We start from the raw sequence: 18,847 nt of genomic DNA on the forward strand, positions 1-18,847 counted from the left end.
TAGTCAGCCATAAACCTTAATAGATGAACTCAGCTTCACATGGATGCTTCCATTTCAGAGAAATAGATACCAAAAATGGAGTGGACCCAGTACTGAGCTCTGGGGGACTCCACTAGTATCTGGCCTCTTGGTGGAGGTGGCCTCACCTGTTTTGACCTCCTGGATCCTGTTGGCTGTCCAACAGGTAATAAAAAGGGGTTATACCTAATTTAGTGAGCTTGTCTGTAATGTCTGAGTGAGGTATTGTATCAAAAGCCTTGGCCAGGTCAAGGTAAGCTGTGTGCACCGTCTTATGAGGGTTTGGTGATGTTCTCCAAAAAATCCACCAGATTTCATAGGCATGGCCTTCCTTTATCAAAGCCGAATTGTGGTGGGTCCAGCTTTTGAAGCTTACCTATTTCCTCGTTTATCATGTCCATGATGATTCTTTCCTTGGCCTTAATATGAGGCTGGTCAGACTTGGGCCTGTAGTTACCCAGATCGGTGGTTGAACCCCGCTTTATGCAGGGGAATGACTGTAGCTATCTTCCATTCCTTGGGCACAAAACCTCACTGTAGGCTCCAGTTGAAAAATGATTCAAGTGGACCATAAAGGTCATGTTTCATGCTATTTGGTAAGCATCCCCAGTGTTATCAGGGCCCATCAGTGCATTGTTTTTGGCCTTGAAAAGTGCCTTAAAGATCTGTTCCCTAGTAATGCTTGGGGGGATTGTGGTATGTGGTATTTCCTTTGGACTATCAGGGCGAGTGAGGGGAGATATTTGAGCTGAACCTGTCAGCCAAAAGGTTGGCAGTGGCTTTCGGTTCAGTGTGGGTGATGCCATTTACAAAAAGTTCTGCACATTGTTGAATGTTTCCCTTGAGGTTATGAACATAGCTGTAGAAAGTTTTGTGGTTGTTCTTTGCCTGGAAAGCTATTTTTTTCTTAAAATGTATCCTTTGAAATATTAATTAACAGTCTTAGCTGCCTGTTAAGATTGGTCAGGGGGGTTTAGTACTTTGGGTTTTGTTCTTCCTATGCTTGGCTGTGATATTTTTTTCTTTTGTTATATAACCAATTGATATTGTGATTCTACCAGGGTGGCTTGTCTTTTGAATTTATTTATTTTATTTTTTATTTAACATTTGTTTACCAGGATAGTCTGACTATTATTATTTGCGAACTGTACTATTTTGTTGTAGCAGGTAGTAAGTTTGTTTAGGTCAATTATATTTGTTTGTAAGTACTGGGGATGCGTAGGGTAGTGTAGACAGGAGGTGAGTTATGGCAATGTCAGTTAGTGCCTTAGAGGTAAGGAACTTCTTACAGCGATAGAGGGTGCCTATTTTTTGTTAACTTTGGAGATGGTTGTAGAGATGTGTTTATTGAATTTTAGTTGAGGGTAATTTGTAAGTCCTAGAAGTTTGGCCTCTGATACTGGGGAGATTGCTGCCTTATTGTTATAGAGTATAGAGAAGTTGGGGTCATTGCTCTTTGGTTAGTGAAATAACATACGTTGAGTTTTCTTGGGATTTAATATTAGTTGTGCCTTATTTAGCCAATTTTCAATGTCTGTAAAGGATTCTTGGGCTTTTTGCTGGAGGAGCTGGATATTTGGGGCTGAGCAGATGAGGGTTGTGTCATTTGCATATTGGACTATGTCTGCTTTTTATGTACCAGGGAAGTAAATAGTGTGGGAAGAAATAGCCCGGGAATTGTTATGGCTAGGCTTGTATAGGCCCTAGGGCCGATAGCCTAGTACCAACCTATTAACCTAAGCTAAGTGTAGTTGATTTGTAAAGATGTTTAAGAGCAGAGGGCCTAAAATAAAACCTTGAGGGGACACCAAGTGTAATGGGGAACGGGGGGGGGGGGATAAGAAGTCGAGCCATTTGACAGACTGTTGGCGGTTGGCTAAGTAACTTTGGAATCAGAGTAGGGAGGGGGGCTATCGATGTTAAGGTCTGATAGGATAGAATTTGTTGTGGGAAACAGTATCAAATGCTTTGGATAGATCTAAGAAGGTAGCGGAGACTAGGTTGCCTTGGTTCTGGAGTGAGTTTATGATGGGTTCATAGGTTCATACTAGGCTATCTGCCCTAGGGCATTTATAAGCCTAGCCAGAATGTGTTTGGCTTTCGCCACCCATTTTAAATTTATTTTGCTATGCCCTTTTTCGAGGTTAGTATACTGTGCCTCTGTCTAACAGTGACACAGAAGTGATACCCGGGGTAAACCTATGATCTCCCATCCACTCATCAAGAGTCCTCTTGAAGAGAGTCAATAAGGGACTCTGCCTAACCTGGACTGGGATTTTATTCCAGAGTGAAGGGAGCCTCTGGGTTATGAATCTGTCCCTCCAGCATGTCCTATTTATTTCAGTGCTGAGGTTCAAGTCTCGAGCATAGCTCGATGGGATTTGGATTTTCTGAGGTGCAGCATGTCCATTAATTCCGGGTTGGACATGGCTTTATACGTCAGGCACAGATTGCCTCTGAACAGGCGGTATGCCACTGAGTAGAGCTGGAGTTTCTTTAACCGGGCAGCATATGGCATCTGTTTGAGCCCTTTGATCCTCTTGGTGAGGTACTTTTGGGGTCTTTCCAGTTGCTGCAGGTGTCTGGTAAGGTACATCCCAAAAGGGGCATTGTACTCAATTATGGGCCTGATGAGGGATGAGTAAAGAGGCACGATGACCTCCCTGATCTAGATGTGAATCCCTTTATGATTAGGTGGGCTATATAAAATGTTTTTCTAACCACTTTGGCCACGTGGTTGTCAAATGAGAGATTGCTATCAACTTGGGTCCCCAGGTCCCTAATTACTTCTTCTGTACTTAATGGATTACCACCTATGTGGTAATTTGTGGGCACTTTGTTTTGCCAAAGGGATGACTATACACTTTTTGGCATTTAGCTTGAGGCCATGGCTCTGGCACCAGTTGTCTGTTTCTATGAGGCCCTTTTGGAGGATGCTTGTGTCGGCTGGAGAGTCGATTATGGCGCCCAGTTTGCAGTCATCTGCGAACTTGGTCAGCCACAGTCCTTCCGTGTTGGCCTGTACCTCCGAGAAATATATACTGAACAAGAGAGGTCCCAGGACTGAGCCTTGTGGGGCACCACTTGTAACTGGTTTGGAGTCTGACATGGCTCCAGCAATTATAACCATGTGGGTTCTGTCCTTGAGCCAGTTTGCAATCCATCTAGTGACATAGGGGTTTATATTTAAGCTGGTGAGCTTATCTGTAATGCCCGAGTGGGGTATTGTATCGAAGGCTTTTGCGAGGTCCAGGTAGGCTGTGTGGACCACCTTCCCCTCGTCAAGGGCCTTGGTGACTGTTTCAAATAAATCAACCAGGTTTAAGAGGCAGGATCTGCCTTTAACAAAGCCGAACTGGGTAGGATCCAGTGTTTGTAGGTCCCCAATATCTTTATTTATGAGGTCCATGATGATCCTTTCCATAGCTTTGCAGACCAAGCTAGTCAGGCTTATAGGGCGATAGTTTCCAGGATCCGTTGAGGCACCACCTTTATGGAGAGGGACCACTGTTGCTGTACGCCACTCTTTGGGAACATATCCTGTAGTTAGGCTGAGATTGAACAGTAGTTTTATGTTTTGGTTTAGCTCTTCTTGGAGTTCATGTAGGACGCAGCCCGGGACACCATCTGGTCCCATTGATGCTGTGTTTTTTGCTTTGGAGAGGGTGGCTCTTACCTGATGTTCTTCATTCCACATTGCTGCAGTCCTAACCATTGGGTAGTCCGCTGTCCCAGTCGGCCCGAATACCAAAGTATATGGCTGACGTCGGTCAAGGCGCATTAGTCTGACGTCAGGACGTCAGGGTACTAATGCGCATGACCGACGTCATATCCTCAGTCTTTTTTGCCGCATGGTCCGATGCAGAAGCAGTTTTGCGAGTGCAGGTTGGCGTTCTGAAATTTTCTGAAGTCGGAGTTTCAGACCGAATCAAAGTTGGCTAAGTACCCGTTGGAATATTTTGTTTTTCTTGCCTCAGTATTTAACGGATGTCAGAAAAGTGAATAACTGTATTTCTTGTGGGAAACAGATACCTCATAGGGATTACCATACTTTGTGTATACCTTGTTTAGGGCCTGAGCACGACGTTGTTGGATGCCGCTCTTGTGCTAGATTTAACAAACGACTATTAAGAGAAGGTTAGACTGTGCCAGGTTAGTTTTGGGAAGCGTTGTAATTATAAAATGCCGTCGGATGCTCCGAAAGCGCAAGGACAAAGCAGCAAAGCCTGGGAAGAACCGACAGTCCCGACGCCGGTTCTTTAGAAAACTCAGTGGAGCCGGAGGTTCTGCCAGGAGTTTCTTTGGAGTCTCAGGGAGAGACTTTACTGTTACAGGATGTGTCCTCTCAGGAGGTAGGCCAGGCTGAAGAGGCTTCTCAGGTGGCTGTTCTTCCCTCTCTTCCTAAGGTGGTTAGAGCCTCCCCTTCTGTTTCCAAGGCTTCTTTGAGAGGCAGGCCAGGTTTAACTTCAGGGGGTTTCTCCTAGCTCTTCAGGATCTTTGCCTAAGAAACATATGCTTAAAATGGCAAAGGATTTGATTACTATGATTAGAGGTTCTATGCCTCCACCTGATAAGAGGCCTAGGGTGGAACCTGAGTTTGAGAGTTTTGAGCAGTGTTCGAGGCTTCTGAGTCTTGCTGAAGACTTGCAGGAGTATCCTCCTTATTCTGATTCTGATGTGGATGACTCTACTCCTTCAGCTTCTCCTCCTGAGGATTTTTCATTTTCAGAGACTCTTCATTCCATGAGGGAGCATTTTAAATGGTAAGGTCAAGATTTCTCTGATTCCAGGAAGAGGCTTAGGGAATTCTTGTTTTTACCCCAGCATAGGCCTTTAGCTATACCTCCTGTTCTGAATGTGGTGGAAGATGTTTTGCAGAGGCTTCCTGAACCCTGATTCTTTGCCTCCTGCCCCAGTTAAACCGGATAGGTACTATAGGGTGCCTGAAGCTCATAAATATCTTTTTAAGAGTCCTAGGGCAGACCCGGAAACTGTCTCTCAGGGGCCTAAAGGTGTTAAGGCTTCTGTTAAAAATCCTGTTCCTCCTGATAAAGAGGCAAGGGCTTTGGATAGATGGGGAAAGAAAGTGTATACTTCTTCCACTTTAGCCATGAGGCGTTGAATTGCCAGTTTCACATGTTAAAATATCAAAATTATCTCCTTTCACAATTGAAGTCTAAGGTGGATGCTCTGGCGGAAGGTATTGAGTGTAAAGAGTTGCAGGATTTAGTTCATGTGTCTGAACAGGTGGGTAAACATTCCTTGCAATGTGGTTTTGATGCTGTGCAGGCCTCCTCGAGGGTGGCTGCCACTGGTTCTGTTCTTCGTAGGCACGCCTGGTTGAGGGATCAGAATTTAGCTGAGCATGTTAAGACAAGGATTTTGGATGCTCCTTTACAGTCTGGCGTGTTGTTTGGTTCGCCTGTGGAAGCAGTTTTAAAGAAAATGGAGGACAAGGCTAAGTCTATGCAAACTGTTAAAGATTTTTGCAGGTGCAGCCTCCAGTTTAGTAGAAATTGGCCTACTAAGGGATGGACATATCCTGCTTATGATTCCCAGTCTAGGGGTAGGTCTAGGCGTGGTAGGGGCAGAGCTCAAGGTTCTTTAGGGCCTAGAACAGGGAGTTCACCTGCTCAGACTTCTGGTGAGGGCAGGGGTCAGTCCTTTAACAGACCCAATGACCTTTTCAGCTGCCAGTCGTTCTCGTCTGGCAGCACCTTTGGGAGGAAGGTTGGCTCTTTTCAAAGAAAATTGGGATTTAATTACCCAAGACAGATGGGTTTTGGATATCATTCACCACGGTTACAGGTTTTATTTCCATACCTTGCCTCCTTTCAAAGGCATGCCAGACATTCCTCCTCTACAAAGAAAAGAGGCTCACAAGCAAATTTCTCTGTTACTCCAAATAGGGGCCATTCAGCCAGTTCCTGTGCCAGAAAGGGGCCTAGGATTTTATTCTCGCCTGTTCCTAGTACCAAAGAAGGGGAACACATGGAGACCAATTTTGGATTTATCTATCCTCAACACTTATCTGGACATTCCCAAGTTCAAAATGTTGACGTTACAACAGCTTTTACCTCTGCTGGGCAAAGATCACTGGATGGTAACTTTAGATCTCAAGGAGGCTTACCTTCATGTGCCTATCAGACTAAGTTGCAGGAAGTATCTGCGCTGGAAATTCCCATTATCAGTTCTCTGCATTGCCCTTTGGCTTATCTACTCAGAGTATTCACAAAGGTTCTGGCTCCAGTGATAGCTTACTTCAGGCTAAAAGGAATTCAAATCTATCCTTACTTGGGCGACTGCCTGATTCTGGCTCAAGAAAAGGAAGACCTTTCAGAGCATTTGGAATACGTGATAGCTGTGCTAAGATGCCTACGGTATTGTGTGATCGAAATAAAGCCCAGTCTAGTACCCTCTCAAGACATGTGCTTTCTGGGTGTGAGACTGAATACAGCAGCCCAGATGGCCTTTTTAACCCCGGACAAACAAAAGAATCTTTCCATTTACTTCCATCAACTATCTCTTCAGTCCGGGCTGACTGCAAGGACAGTCCTTCAAGCCTTAGGGTTCATGGCATCTTGTATTCTGGTGCTTCCCAATGCCAAACTGCATATGAGGAAGCTGCAATGGTATCTCAAAATGTATGGACACAGCACTGCCAGGATTTGGACACTGTCATTCAAATAATACCTTGCATTCAACAGGAATTTTTGTGGTGGGCTCAGGAATGTCACCTAAACAAGGGACTCTCTGTGACCCGGCCAGGCGAGTCAGATTCTAACGACAGATGCCTCAGACATTGCTTGGGGAGCTCATCTAAATGGAAAGTGGATACAAGACAAGTGGCCTGCCAGACTACAGCATCTACATATCAACATGAAGGAGATGTTAGCAGTCCAGTTTGCATTAATGGCTTTCAAGGAGTTACTTCTTCCAGGGCAGGTGTTGATTCTAACAGACAACACAACTGTCATGTGGTACATCAACAAACAAGGGGAACACATTCTTACCCGTTGTGCAGGCAAGCAATGATTTTATGGGAGACTGCGCTCAGCTTGCATATAACTCTTCAGGCAAGGTTTCTGCCGGGAGCAGAACTCCTTAGCAGATGTGTTAAGCAGACAAATCATGGATCCCCAGTGGCAACTGGATCTTCATGTATTTGAAATTGACAGTGTCATGGGGAACTCCAGACATAGATCTGTTCTTCTCCACTAAACCACCAGCTGCCAAAGTTTTGCAAAGAGGTTTCATCACACAGCTTGGAAAGTGGATGCTCTTTCTTTCAGTTGGAAAAATCTTCATGTGTATGCCTTTCCACCTCTGCCTCTTCTCCCAAAGGTGCTCCTAAAGGTCAGACAAGACAAGCCAAGGATGATTTTAATAGCTCCAGATTGGCCTCGGCAACACTGGTACCCATTACTGAGGAGTCTGGTAAGGAAGCCTCCATGGCCTTTACCTTTGATTCCACACCTGTTGTCTCAGAGGGACGGTCACCTGCTCAATGTCAAGCTTCATTCTCTTCATCTAACAGCCTGGCATATTCTGTTTTGAAACACAGCAGGTCTCAACTTCCTCAACAAGTTTTAAATGTGATTATGGAAGCCAGAAGACCTAGTACAAGGAAAGTGCATGAAAATGGAAGAGATTTTTATTTTGGAGTGCAGCAAAGAATTTGGAGATTTCTGAGCCTAATTTGAGTGTGGCTCTTCAATATCTTACTGAGTTATTGGACAAAGGTTTGTCTTTCTCTTCCATTAAGATTCATGCTGCAGCAATTTCAGCTCACTATGATTGTGACCCACCATTGTTTTCGCATCCTTTGTTCAAGCAATTTCTTAGAGGGGCAAAGAATATAAGACCCCACGTAGAGCTCCTACTCCTGCTTGGGATCTCAATTTTGTGTTGGAGAAACTTACTCTACAACCTTTTGAGCCACTGCTGAATTAAAATACTTGTCATGGAAGACTGCTTTTTGTTGGCCATTACTTCTGCAAGAAGGGTTTCTGCAGGCCCTTATGTAGAGCCTTTTTTGATTTTCCATAAGGATAGGGTATCATTACGTACTAATCCTTCTTTTATGCCTAAGGTGGTTTCTAGTGTGGCTTTAAACCAAACTATTCATTTGCCTACTTTCTATGCAGATCCCCAAAATAAGGGGGAAAAGATTTTGCACACTTTAGATGTACAGAGGCAGTTGCGTTATTATTTAAGCAGGACCAAGGATTTCAGGCAGTCTCAGCAGTTGTTTGTTTCTTTTGCTTTGAGTTCTCAGGGCAAGCCTGTGTCAAAACAAACTATTTCTAAGTGGATTGGGTTTTGCATTGCATTTTGTTATTCCCATCATGGCAAGGAGATTCCAGCTGGGATTAGGCCTCATTCCACTAGGGCTACTGCCACTTCAACAGCATTTCTAAGGGGTGGCAACTAAGGATATTTTGGAGGCAGCTACTTGGAGTTCAGTGCATACTTTCTCTAAGCATTACCACCTTCCTCTCTACTCTAAATCTGGGGCTGGTTTTGCCACAGCTATTTTGCAGGGCATGTTGACAGCTCCTGCTTCTTTATGATTTGCCAGCCTCCCTTACCTCTGCTTTGGGATTCTACCCAATGGTTAGGACTGCAGCAATGTGGAATGAAGAACATAGTACAGTTTTGTACCTACCATAAATGTAGATGTCGAGGATCCACATTGCTGCCCTCTGTGGTTAGGGGTGGTTGTGTGGGTGAGGTTGTACTCTTGTAATTTTGTATATATTGTACATATTTTTGGTGCAGGAGTGTTTGTTTTGGTGTTGGCCTTGTCTTTTAGGGTCTTCTGACATCTGGGGCAAGAAAAGACTGAGGATATGGCGTCGGTCATGCGCATTAGTACCCTGGCGTCCTGGCGTCAGACTAATGCGCCTTGACCCATATTTGGTATTCGGGCCGACTGGGACAGCGGACTACCCAATGGTTAGGACTGCAGCAATGTGGATCCTCGAACATCTACATTTATGGTAGGTACAAAACTGTACTTTGTTGGTGAAGTCAGTTAGGACGGTGGTGGTACTGTGGGTTGAACGGAATCTATGTTGGAATGCGAAGAGGAGATGGTTAAAGAGAAGGTAGGTGAGGAGTTGGTGGTGGATACATTTTTCTAAGATCTTAGATAGGGGTGAGAGGATTACGATGGGACGGTAGTTAGAGAGGTCAGTAGAGGGGGCCCCTTTGTGAAGGGGAATGATGATTGAGGCCTTCCACAAAGACTGGACAGTTTTTTTCTTTGATGGATCTGTTTATTAGTAGTGAGATGGGGAAAGCTGTGGCCTGGGATACAAGTTAAAGGTATCCCGTGGGAAGATTATCTGCCGCTAGTATGGTAGGTTTGAGTTTGGATAATTATTTTTGAATGATGGTGGCTGGAATTGGCTTGTGGGAGAAGGGGATGATATAAATGGCCTTGGAGTTTTATCTTATTCTTATGAGAGGACGCAGCTTGCTCTATACAGCTATCAGTAAGGCTCTACAGTGATTTTGTAAATAGCTCGGTGTATGCTATGGTGTTTACTGGGTTTGGGGGTGCTTGAACTTTAGCCAAGGTGTCACTTACTGAGAGAGGTTAACTCTGGAATAGTTCCTAAAGGTTTCTGGTTTCACTGGGTCCCCAGATTTAATATTTTTTCAAGTAATACTGCCTTATGGTTAGATCTGATGAGCAAGGGCATTACATTGGGTGAGGAACATTGCTTCCCCATGTTTATGAATACAAGATCAAGGATGGTTGTACCCCTGGTAGGAGAGTACACCAACTGTTATAGGATGTTGGTATTATCAGAGTTTAGACCACTGGGCTTGTGTATTAGAAGTGGTGTAGTATTCTCAATCTGTAGAGGAGTGGTTGAGAACCCCCATGAAGATCATCTTGAGTTGAACTATGAGGGACTCTAGTACATGGAAATAGGTAGTATGGGCTTCCTGGGACATGGAGTATGACCTATGGGTTGCAAGCATATGGTAAGAGATCCTGTTTATGGTGAGTTGCACATGTGAGTTCCAGTGGGTCATACACTTTAATTTGGATGTGAGATTGTTTTTAATGTAGACTGAGACTCGTTCACCTTTAGTTCCCTCCTGTGCAGTAGCTGACCTAAAGGTGTGAAAGGCATTATAACCTTGCAAGGCCAGGGTACTGTGTGTGACTTCTAACCATGTCTTTGTTCCTACATGGATATCTACACTATCTGTGAAGAGAGGCGCTTACTGGGAGTGGAGTTTCTTGTTAATACTTACAGCACTGAGGATTACCACCTTCAGATATTCCTTCATATGTTCAGTAAAGTCGGGAGGTTTTTCAGTTTGGAATTGCCTAAAAAAGGCACTATGGTAGTGGAAAAGGTTGTTGCCAATATCCAAACACCTAGAGATGATAAACTGTGCACTGGTTTGCCTTAAGAACTTAGCAGTAGAGGCATTGTAATGTGCGTCTAGCTGTGGGTGGTGGTTTAAAGGAGTGTTTACATGATGGCTGAAGACCCTTTTTTGATTGTGCTGTGCAGGAGGTGTTAGAGTTTTAGGCAGGTTACGTGCAAGTGCCTCAGCATAAGTTGTTTTATGTATAAGGTCTTTATCCTGTGCAGTAGGCTTGGTGACAACCTCTATAGGATTAATTTTGGCTGTTTGAGTTTTTCCTTTAGGGTTAAATTGTATTTACACCTCTCACATACTTTTATCTGTTTTAATAAGAATAAGTGGGTTGCCAGTGTACATGAGGCAATTGCTACAATGCCTCAGAATACCTATCTCAACCAGACTGGCCACAGAGAGAGAGAGAGAGACAGAGTCAGGAAGTGCATATCCATGGGTGCAGAACTACTAGGCAGGAGTGAGGAAAATTTAAATATTGAATAGGTCGGTAACATAAGGAACTCTATGAGCAATGCTGAACTATGCATAAACTAGATGCTCTAATAATTGAAATTTGTCTTGACAGTGAGGATATTTTAAGGGAAACTTGCACCGATTTGGAATCTGCACAGATTGCAAGGGGTAATTATGCTGCAGATATCAGTGTCTACTATACAGATCACTTATAGGTGCAGCTGTGTGGAGAGCAGCAGTTATAACTAAAAATTGTAAACAACGATCAAAATGTTCAGATATTCACCATAGAAACAATTAATGCAGCTGACACAAAGCAATGCAAAAACAAATGTTGAAACAGAAGCCATGGTAATGTAAGTATTTGCTTGCTTGTAGGGGTATGTGCAAAGGGTTGTGCAACTGTAACCCTTAAATAGCAGAGGAGATTTGATTAAAAAAAAAAAACAACCAACCAACCCCCTCTGGCCAATTCAAAACAGCACACTCTTCTTTCCTTCACACTCCCGGGCCAGAAAATTACTTGAGGTCCCTCTACTCTCACTAAAGTGGAACCAAGGCAGTTCCAACTAAAGACTGCAAAAAGTCAAAAAGTGCAGATGTTCAGTACAAAAACACTCAACAGAAAATTCAAGTTTGAGACTTTTTTTTTGGGGGGGGGCTTCCCAGCTGATCTCTCAGTGCTCAGTAGAATGAGCTGATGAGATGAGACTGGGATGAGTGTCCAAAGTCAGATTTATAGTAGGGGAGGGCAACACAAAAAACAAGTTTAAATGCACAGCAGGAGTAGGGTAGGTGGATGGGAAAATTCAAATGCAGATGGAGATAATCAATATTCAGGTGGAGACCAGCAAGTCGCACAGCAGTGTAGCTAAATATGCCACTAAATCCTTGTAGTTAACTGAGGAATGGTGTTTTTCAGCTCTTCCCACTAATTAGCTGGATTTTATTCACTGTCTGCAAAATAATTATTTTCTAATTGACCCTAGCCAAGACCTCTTAAAACTCCAAAAAGAACAAAAAACTAAACAAAACAAAATGCAATATAAGAGTGCAGATAAACAATGGAAGTAATCAAACCTTAAATCAATAACTCCAATCCAAAATCAAATGCAGTTTTGCCTTTTACCATTAGAAGCATGGAAGAACTTTACCTTTACCATCAAAAGCTCATTATTTCTGCTGGAACAAGCTAGCTGCATTGGCCAAGAGGGATAAAGCTCAAGCAAATTAGTGTCACAGGTGGCCAACTGACTGACTGATATGGCAAGGGTTGGGTGTGATGGTGGAGTAGATCCGGCCACTGAATGTACCAGTCTTCTCAGTGGAAGGGTTAAGATGCAAAAGATGCAGCCTGGGGGAAAGCATTAGACTCACTAAGCAACTGATGACTGGTAGCCTTGATAGTGAGTGTGCAGAGGCATGTACTTGTAGAAGGAAGATGTTTCAGTCCTGGTGGTGATATGGTTCACTTGCCATGTCCACCCAAGGAGTGGGATTAAAGTCCTTATAAATGTCTTCATAACTGGGATGTCAGCGAGGACAGGAGCAACTCTCATGGCCTTCTGAATGATGACCCCAAAAGATGGCTTTTAAGTCAGTATTCTAAATGTCTCCTCACCATAGAGAATTGAATAAACTCAAGTAAAATTGGGAGAGGCTTGATGTTCAGTAAGCATAGGGGGAAAACACTTAACAAAAATGGTTGCTGATAGAACAGAGGCTACTTCCACAGCATTTTATATAATACCTCATTAGATGGTATTTGCTGTGCAGCAGCTTGGTTTTACCTGAATGACTTGATGTTGCACTACAAGTTTGGCATCTTTTCAAGGTTTGGGTCTACTTTGGGGGGGGCTGTTATGAAGTGTATACCCCCATGAGGATGGCCATCAAGGAAGTTTGTTAAATAGAGAGACAAATCAATGTCTTGGATGGTTTGTTTAGCTGCTTGGGGTGCTGGATGAATGGGAAGGGAGGGAGTGAAGAACCAGTGTTAGCTTGCCCATCTGCAGTGGAGGGGGATAGTCCAGTCATTGCGATACCAGTGTCTAGACCAAGCAGGCGTATTATGTGCTGCATGTCCTCAATTACTCACATGAAGAAACACACATGAATAGAGGGAAGTATTGCAAGATATTCATCATTTAACCATGGCTGCAGTAGTCATAGCTATATGGGTTGTATCTTGCACAGGGTGATTCAGACGACCAGCTTCCAAGGCCTGAGGGCACCATCCATATGACCACTGACTAAGCAGAGCTGTAGAAAACCAGCAGTCTAGATGCCAAGCCCTTCAAAGCATTCCTGCTGAGAAGAACGGTCTTGTTGGCTTTGGAGGACTGGCAGCTGGCTAGAGTTTCTCTGTTGCTGGGCAGGTAAGTTCACTTTGGATGAAAAAACTTCCATATTTTATGACAGAAGCATTACTTTTTACGTGAAATACTTTTATTTGATGCTAGAAATTGTGTTTATTAGACTATCAAATGACTTATCATTCATTTAAGTATGTAGTTCTATTTTTTACTTTACTGTAAAAACTTCTTAAAAATGTAGTTTGATTTTATTTATTTTTTGTGGTGTGCGTAGGGGTAGCATTATGAGGGGAGAATGGTCCACAGGCCAATCTTCACATAAATGCCTTAGAGTTGAAGCCTGTCTTCCTTAGGGCATGATATCCATCCATACAGATAACATGACTATAGTTTAGTATAAGTACAAGCAAGGGAGAACCAGATTCATCCCTTTATGTTGTGTGGTAGGCAGGCTGAGCAGACATCACCTAATGCCTTACAAGTAGTCAATCAGTCTGTCAAGAGCCAGCAAAATTTTTCATTTGCTGTGTCACCCTTGCTGCACTTTGTCACCCCTCACAACACCAAATGCAGAAATAACTTTCCATTGATACCCACTCTGTGACATTCACCTTGGGAGACTCTCTCTCTTATAGTCCCCCAGGCTTCTTTAGCCTCCACTTCTGCAGATGTCCAGGTTTCTGCAAAAAGCCCTCAGTTGCAAAGCAACAGTAATCCTCATAGCCCCCTTTTGTCCCAGACAAATTGGTTTCTCCTTCTAAGGTGTCATTTAATGGAGCCTCCTGGATTCTGTTATTTATCTGATCATTCACTCTTCAGGGGAGCTTCACAGTTTGAAACTATCCACTTGGTTTCTACATTTTTAATGATAGCTGAAGATGAGGTGCTTCCTGAGGATGTGGTCAGGATTCTAACAGCTTCTCAAAAATTCTCCACCCAAACGAGTTATTGCACTAAGTGGAGAAGATTCATTTCTTGGGCCTTTCTACAAAGCATTGAACTTTTTTCGGCCCCTGTAGAAGACATTCTATGATTTCTTGCCTCTCTGTTTGATTTAAGTTCTAGTTTCTCCGCCATCAAATTCCAGCTGGCAGCTATTTCCACTTTTCACATTGACTTTCAAGAGAGCACATTCTGGCTTCACATCATCTTTTCAAGTCCTTTGTTAAAGGCTTCTTCCTGTTGAGACTGCTAGTTAGATATCCAATTCCTACCTGGGGCCTGAATTTTGTACTCGAAGGTTTCACTAAACTGCTTTTCGTACAAGTGTCCTCAGCAGAGCTTAGATTTCTTTATTACATCTGCAAGAAAATATTCAAAACTCCATACTGTGCCTTCCTCTCCTCCTTTCTTGATCTTCCATAAAGACACAGTTTCCTTGTGGACAAATCCTTCATTTGTTTCCAGAGTTGCTTCTGAGTCTAATATTTCTCAGCCCATTCATTTACAAGTCTTCTTTCCTCTGTATGAGAACAAAGGAGAATATATACTGTATTTCCTGGATGTACATAAACAGTTACGTTTCCACCTCCACAGAATGTAATCTTTCATAAAGGTTTAGCAACTTTTCATTTAATTTGCCCTCTTTCTACTAAACCAAAAGATCACTGCTACTGTAGTCACGTTTATACTCCATTATGCATTTTAGATAATGTTCCCAAGACACTATGAAGGGGCAGTGGTCCACACAAACCAATTATAAAGGCACTGCCCATTGTGCACTGCATTTTTACTGTCACTGACATGCCCATTGGTAAGCCTGCTGCTTGCCATACTACCTGCTGTCTCATGTTGCCTTGGGGGCATGGACATTATGATCAATAAATTAGAACAACTAGCTATCGATGTACTCTTGATAAGATGGATAGCTGCATGGCAAGCGTCATACAAGCAATTGGCGAGGTGACTTTCATGGTTACAGTCAGGGTATCCACAAGGCTCTGCCCTAGTCCCATACTTCTTTAGATTGTATCTTTCAGACCTATTTTTTTTTCATCTGAGGTATTCTGCAGTCTGTATGCAGATGACTTGAAATTGGGTAGACTAATTACATGTGTTACAGATAACGCATGTCTGCAAAAGAACTTGACTAAATTGACCATTTTGGGCACATGAGAATAGTATGCTAACAAATACATCAAAGCCTAAGTATATGATATTTGTGAGACATAACTTGAAAGATTAATATTTAATACAGCATACAGTAATTGAAACTGTCGATTCATTTAAGGACCTGGATATATGAATAGATCCTGCTTTGAGTTTTTGTAATCGTATCGAGCAACTGCTTAATGATACCTTTAGAACTATAGGATGCATAAAAAGATTTATAAAGTCTAGGAAATCAGAAATGATGAAGTCATTGCTTGTTAATTACATTAGACCCAAACTTGAGTATGGAATAACAATATGGAAACCTTATAAGAAAACAAGCATGAGTAAACTAGAAAGAATGCACGTGAAATATACCAAAGGCATCCATGGATGTGAAAATTTGTTATTATGAAAGACTAACTTAAAATTTTACAGTGTCTCGTATAGATATTTAGATATTTAAGAGGAGATCTTATTTAGGTATATACTGTAAAACATTTAGGGACAACTAACTCTAAGAATGTTTGGGGTTGTCAAAAGGTAGTAGAGAATGATCTGCCCTTATCAGACCAATCATTGAGTGCAATGCTGCCTTTATGCATCAACTAGAGCGAACCTCAGAGGTTGCTTACAAAAAGAATACAAGGTGTAACAAACCTGCCTTATGCAGAGCACCTTAAAGCCCCTTCTGTCTACTTAGTCTCCTATAGATTGTTGAGGAGTGATCTGTACCTGGTTTACAAGGCATCTGCAAACTCCACACTTATGAATCTGCTACATATTTGTAAGTCAGAGTGCCAGAAGTACAAGGTCTAGGGATCTGAGTTTTGTCTGTGACTTAAACAGAGCATGATGTAGAGACAGATTTGTATCCCAAAGACTGCCTTTCCTGTGGAACAGGCTTCCCATCCATGTGAAGCTCTATTACCCAGTTTAAGCGCAACCTAGACCAGTGAATGGAGAATAAGAAATTTACACTGGGCCTAGCACCCATGTCCCTTATGGACAGAGGTAGTTTATAAATGACTCTCCCTCAGTGTCTTATTTGGATACACGGCATCATTATTCTTTCGAAAAACTTGGCTAGGCTAAGAAAGCCACACACACACACACACACACACACACACACACACACACACACACACACACACACACACACACACACACACACACACACACACACACACTGGTTATTAGCCTAGTAGCAATTTATGAATCAGACAACCTAGGTAGAAGATACTATAGGAATGAGAAGTGTACTAACTGGTTCTCTGAGAGAGCAGCTGATGCATGCAACAGACTTCCAAATTACATTAAAGTAAGCACTAGTTTAGATATTTTTAAGAACAGTAAAAGTAGAAAACACAACTCAATACCGAAGACGTTCTCACCAAAAACAAGAAGGGGTAGTAATGAAGTCCAAAAAGTGAGAACAGTCACCACGAGTAAATCCTTCTATAGAGTAGTCCCAACTCAAGCTCCTGACACACTGAAAATATCCACGATGGAAATATGTAAAAAATTCATTTATTGGAAACAGAGAATAAGCGCTTTCGCATAGTTAAACTATGCTTCATCAGATACAATGTCATAAAATGATTCCAAAATACTTATACTAAACAACTTTTGGCGGGCTCATTAATTTAAAATGAAGCTTAATTGCCTTTTATCAATTTAAAGCCATCATTACATTCAAATGCAGTTTAAATTCAATCCAATTCATTTTCTAAAGTGCAGCACTCACACTCATCACAAAATATTTCAAAGCATTACCAAAACCCTCTGACTAAACAAAACGCTGCAGACTTCAGACATAAAAATGCATTTACAAGCTCATAATTCAAAAGTGCATATTTTGAACAAAAGCATTACAACTTGGCAAATGGCATTCAGAAATGAGAACACATCCTCACAGACTGAGAGTTCTTTCATCAAAATACTATCATGGTGTTCCTTGTCTCTTAACTCATATAAACATAGCTAGAATCCCTTACCTTAATTGTAAGAAAATCTATACAATGCAAGTTATTTAAGACAGTTCCACCATCGGTAAAAAAGCTGCACCGAAGAAGCATCAACAAACTGTTTGCCATTGCAAATTAAACATCATCCTATTCGCTATTAAGGTCACATGTCTGGATTCTCAGTAGGAGTTCCTCCTGACCTAAAAGTTGTCCCCACGGTCCTAAAAGCAAGACCATAGAGACCGGGAACTAAGAAAATTTAATATAGGTCCAGCATTTAAATACATTCTTCATACTGATCCTACCCACCATGCGTAAGACCTATAAAGATGTATATTTTCTATTACTAAAATTTTATGTCCCACATATAAACTTCAGTAAATAAACATAAAAAATATATAAAATATATATGAGGGAATATATATATATCAGTGTAAAACCAAAACCGCTATAAACACATATATTAATTCTCTAGTGATGAAGTAAAAGCAATATCTGTATATTTACACGAACTACAAACTATTTCATATGTACTAGGATAAACCATGTTGCAAAATACACAATTAATTCAGCATTACTATCCTATTGATACTTATTTTACATGAAACATAGAACGTGTTGTGTGTCTAAAAATTAACAAGAACCTATAAGAAAGTGCTGTATTTACCACTAAATTTACATAGTAGTATACTACACATCATGTTTAGGGAATATACTATACACATGCATATAAATCATAAAACAAACATAACCACATAATCACAAAGCAACAGATATAAAATGTATCTATGGTATAAAAATGTATGTGTAACTATATACCCTTATGGGACAACAATGGCAAGATATTTATTCAAACGACATCTCCATAATGCTTCCTTTGGACATCAAAACCATTCCTGTACATCAGTGTAGCTGAACTCAAAGGGGCAGTTCTAATCCTACATCTCATGGTGGAGGAGTGTCACCCCAAATGAACATGCAGGGTTATATACCAAGACAAATATAGATATATAGGATGAAGGGTTACTCAAAACACCATTCTATCCAACTAAAACATACCCTTGCTACATATGTATATATAACAAACCAAGGGCTAATCTCAAAACGCCATTCTATCATATTAAGACATGCCCTTACTATAAAATATAATAAGCAATGAAATAAAAATTTAAAATATAAAACCTGTATATATGACCTGAATAACTAAGTACTATACTTATCTATTCCATCGTAAACATCTATAATATAGGGAGTACGTGCCCTGGTATAAAATTAATGATGTTTAGTAATGCATATACTGTAATGTTAAACAACAACTTCCAAGGTGACAAGATGTCCCTATCATTAAATGCTTATACATCACACTCCTATAGAGCTATAGATAAAGGAAATGCCCAGTTGGCTAACCACAAATTAAGAGGAAAAAAAGGGGGATAATACCCACTTTTAATATCCTAACTACTAGGGAAGTATGGGCTATAGAATTCTAGATAGCAAAAACCAACTTTATTTACGTTCAATCAACATCGGTTTAATAGAGATAAAGCCATTCAGCCCTGGAGAATTATGTGCCGCTAGTTTTAAGATCCAGTG

The 18,847-nt window shown here is 41.6% G+C and overlaps 1 protein-coding gene across 1 annotated transcript in view; it reads left to right on the forward strand.

Annotated features, from left to right (window-relative positions):
• The window catches only part of CCDC138 (coiled-coil domain containing 138), a 1,743,291-nt gene that overhangs the window by 159,844 nt on the left and 1,564,600 nt on the right, over positions 1-18,847 (forward strand). The gene's annotated exons all lie outside the window — the stretch shown is intronic.

Source organism: Protopterus annectens, chromosome 5.part0 (assembly GCF_019279795.1).
Source record: "Protopterus annectens isolate FY-2018-M chromosome 5.part0, PAN1.0, whole genome shotgun sequence".
Lineage (NCBI taxonomy): Eukaryota > Metazoa > Chordata > Ceratodontiformes > Protopteridae > Protopterus > Protopterus annectens.